The sequence below is a fragment of the Pygoscelis adeliae genome, unplaced genomic scaffold (assembly GCF_000699105.1).
Source record: "Pygoscelis adeliae isolate BGI_AS28 unplaced genomic scaffold, ASM69910v1 Scaffold222, whole genome shotgun sequence".
Classification (NCBI taxonomy): domain Eukaryota; kingdom Metazoa; phylum Chordata; class Aves; order Sphenisciformes; family Spheniscidae; genus Pygoscelis; species Pygoscelis adeliae.
The window spans coordinates 270,322-275,046 of NW_008824309.1; positions in this window are offsets into that span (position 1 = coordinate 270,322).

Sequence of the window (4,725 nt, forward strand, 5' to 3'; positions counted from 1 at the left end):
ACTGCACCAAAGGCTACTATTTCTTGATTTAAATTTTTAATTAATACAGGTATATTACTGTGTAAAATGCATCCCTGACCTGTGAACAGATTCAGTGTTATTTGTGATATTACAGTGAAAATGATCATTCAAAATTAAGAAGACAAATTTAAGCCCCATACTCTGGGGACACTCAAAACCACATGGCCATGAGGTTGGATTCGGGTAGATCATAATGGCACACCTGAGAATCTACTCACAGCTTCCATACGGCTGCCAAACTACAGCGTCACGTGCCTCACGTTTCAGTAAGACTGGATCAGTATAAAGTGAAACGTTGGTAATGGGCATCTTGCATCTTACCTGAGACTTCTCCCTGGGCAAATTTAACCTATTATAACCCAAAATCCTTTTTTTTTTCACTCATACACATACACTTAGATGACGTAAGAAAAGTAGTGGAACATCTACGAAGAAAGAAATTAGCACTGTGGTGTACTGAAGACTGCAGTGCTTAGGTGTTTCCACCTGCAGCCACCCCTAATCCTACTGGCCCTTTGTAGAACACACGTTATGTTTCAAGATCCAGGTGGTACAGGACGGTGGTACGTAGACAGGAGTTCAGTTTTGTCAAAGCATGAAAAGAATTGTTTAGCTTGGTGAATCAGATAAGGTACTTCGATTACGCAACATGCCCTTCACAGTAAGACCATTTTTTTGTCTTGTGCTATTCAAACAGCTTTATGCCCTTTTCCTGTGTAGTAATGCAAGCCACTTCCCTCTCAAGGTGGAATAAATAGTTATATTTTCATGCTATGACACTTATTTGTGCCTTAAAACTTCACATTTGACACATTTGTTGTTTTGAGTTAATCTTGTACTAACTTGTTTGGATGTCTGAAAGGGAGTCACAACTAAAATTGCAATTACGTTCTTTTATAAAAATCTGTTTTAGCTCCATGATATATTTTTTCCCTAGAAAATTGGTACGGGCTGTAATTTCCTGTATTTAGCCCTGAGGCAAAGAAAGTTTGTATGACGTTTTGGGGAAAACTGATCAAACCGCTTTTATGTTACAGGTCATGAAAAATTATTGTAGCTGGAATTTTTATATATTTCCAGCTGAGAAAGGACTTATTTCAATCTCTTCAAGGTTTCTACAGCTCAGTCTTCATGAACGCGGATGGGCTGCCTCTATTTGATGTCCTGCTCCTATTCACGTTTAAAATGTTTTGGGGTTGGGTATTTTTGGCTATTGATGTCAACAAGTATAAACTTAAAGTGCAGAACGTCAATGTGACTTCATTTTGGAAGCCTTATTTCTCGGGTATAGACCAGAACCCTTAAAAAGGTCTAATTTCCAAAACGTTCTGAAAATTGAGTCCCTTTAAGTTCTCTTACTCTGGAACCTGAGACCGAAGTCACTATTCACATCTGAAAACTTCAGATACAAGGTCCAGCGTAAATGAAGTTGCCTCTTGGCTGACTTGAAAATGTATGCAATTATGTTCTTACCACAACATGTATGAGCCTCCTTTTAGTTCAGTGTCTGCCTTGTGTGTTGTAGGGCTGGAGTTTGGACCTGACTGTTTGGCAGCCCCTGGTTAGGAAGGTTTATTTTTTGTCCTGCTTGTTACTACTTGATGTTTTGCGATGTTTGCTGTTTTGTCAAAATTTGTCAGGTTGAAAGTGGATCTTGCTTAAGAGATGATTAAGAAGCATTAAAATTTGGTCCAGGGCACAAACACTTTAGTGTTTGCTGCTTTTTTTCATTTTTCAGTCTTACCGGTAAAGCACACGAGCCTAGTCATTATATAGGATGCATGCAACTGTGATGAACTGTTTCTGCACTTCTGAAGAGAAACTTGAATGTCAGATAAGACTAGTGCTGTAAACCAAAGAGCTATATAGGAAAATCTGTATGTCGCTGATAGTTGTATGCTTTTAAAACTGGTATAAATTATAAAAATAAACTGTGCTGCTGTGGATAATGCTTAACAGTGAGGTTTATTCTTAATTCAATTCCCATGCCCCAGTTAACTGAGAATCTGAATTAGACTAAGGATTGATGATAATACACTGTGCTGACAGCAGTGAAATTTTTCAGATGCAGGTGCAGCAGAGGTGGAAGGCATGCTAGAAGCTGGCTGCACTATGGACTAGCTTCAACCCTAAGTGATCAGTTACATCCGATTTCCCAAAGTTACTTGACAGCTAACTTAAAAAAAAAAAAAGCAGCAATATTGCACATCATACTTGAATTACAGAGGACCTCGGTTTGAACTTGAGAGGGGAGACACTGGCATTCTGCTTCTTTCTAATATCTTAACTTTTGCACTAGTTGTAGGGTTAATTAGGGAGATTGGTATGCAGCACAGCCTTGCCCTTCTTACGGTTTCCAAATCAGTTATTCTAAGAAACAGCATTATTGAGTGTGCTATGATAGTCTATCACATTGATTTATACATACTAGGAAATACACACTAGGAAATACACTAGAGCTTGTCTCCATGTTTACTCAAATTTGTTGCCGCTTTACCTGGCTTAAACTGATACTTTGATTTGTTAATGAACCATTGATTAGTGCAAAGCAACAGTGCAATTAAAAAAAGTAATTCACTAATAAAAATATTTTCCTTTTTAATCCAAGTAGATCTGTGCTGTTTTGGAGGGGGAAAGTAATCTCTTAAAATGTAAATGACTGTCTTGCATTGTTTCCCATACTGATTGCTGAATTTGGTTTTGTGTGTTCGTTTTAACAAACTAGCTGATGTTTCCACAAGATGGAATATATTACAATAGATGTAATTTCAGTCAAATTTGGGTCCATATGTTGTGAAGAGTCTTACTCTTGCAATAGCGAATGCTCTAGAGGTGGACTGAGGCTTCCTCAGACCTTGCAACATGTGATAACAAGCAATTTGGGAAACAGGCTGGATGTGGGAGAACCCTTTCAAAATGGTGTTAAAGAAAGGCTCGGGAAGTTACCCTGATCCATGTAGAGTTTTCCTTGTCTCTGTGGTTCTTATTTGTACACACACATACGTGTTCGAGATGGTGCAACCCGCCCAGCTTGATCTCTGTCCTGCCTTACAGATGTTCCCAATGTATAAAGCAATTTGCCTAACTCAGCCATGGACTTGGCAGCACACCAGGGAGCTGAATTCCGGGTAATGTTTCAGCTATCAAATTATTTTTTCTTATGTCTCAATAGAACTTTCTACTTACTAGTTACCCCTCCCATTTCCTAGGCCTACAAATTGAAGACCTCTGCTGTCTCCCAGGGACACCTGCTCTAGGGGCTCTCAGACTAATTATAGCAGCAGAGGCACGTGCAACAGCAGTAACTCAGTGACCCTACAGTTAAAGAATTATACTTTTAAAATTGTAATTATTTGAGAATGTAATATAAATAGTTCCTGATGATGGGAAAGATTGTACACCTTCACAAAAGTTACCTATCCAGTCATTAGTAAGCCCTTCCACTTCTATGTTTAAACAAAATGTCTTCCTTGCTTGAAGTGGTGTAGAAATTTTTGAAAATCTTATTTGCAAAATTATTTCCAAAAAATATGGTGTTCAACACTTCAATCACCCTTCTCATGCGACTCAGCTTCCAACTTAGGATTTCAAGTGAGGTGCAATAAATGCAAACTACAGCTGTTGGGAATGCCACGAGAATTAGTGCAACACATCCAAATTCTTCATAGAGCTTAAGATACTAATACATATTACAACCTAACCTCTTCTTCTGTATGCACATACATAACAGACATGTCTTTTTGTTCATCTCCAAAAAATTTATAGTTCAATTTCATACCATCCAACCTTTGGCATTGTTCTTTAATCTGTTTTGTACCATGAAGAAAGAAAATACAAAAAACATACCATCTCAGCAGAAAAGCTATAGTGTTCTGATAGTTCTTCTTTAAGAAACTTGCAGAAGCACAATGTGTATGCAAAGCTTACCCAGTGAGCAGGATTACTGTGAGATGTTTTCCACATGCTGCATCTTGAGAGAGGTGTTTTCAATTTCAATTTTTGTATATTGTTAACATTGATTTGCCTCTTTTGACTATAGCTTTGTAGGGTTTTTAGTTGTCATTATCCAGTGACTTTTCTAATTAATCTCCAGGTTACACAAAGTACAACAGTGAAAAGCTTTCCAGGCAGAGAGACTGTGTATTTTTTGACCTTCAAATGTTTGACGGTATCTGCCTCAGCAATAGTTACACAGCACAGCCACAGTCCTAACTGTGTTTTAGAAAAACTTAAGTGCAGCATTTTTTCCAAAACGTTATCATCAGAGCACTTGAGATTGTCCTGTCCTCGTTACTGTGAAATGTCCATCAAGGAGATCGTCTGCCTTTGCTGGCTGCACCCCCACTAAGGCTGCGCTGTAAATGCCGTGCCGCCCCAGTCACAGTCCCTCATGCAGGCTGGCTCACCAAGGAGCATGGAAGATGGCCTGGCCTCCCCTCCTGCCATTCACAGAGGCTCTGTGCATGCCACACTCCCTACTTTTTGACATATTTAGCACGGATTTCTGTCAGTTACACACCCCCCCCTTATTTTTCCCCTCTGTCGCACCCTTGACCTTCCCAGGGTGGATGCTGGGGCCACGGTTAACTGTGGCCATCCTGTCCCCACAGGCCCTGGGGTGCACGAGGCACGCCCCGGGTGCGTGGGCCCTTCTCTCGCTGCTGCCCCCCCGAGCCCGCCTCAGCCATTTTGCGGCGGGGAGCC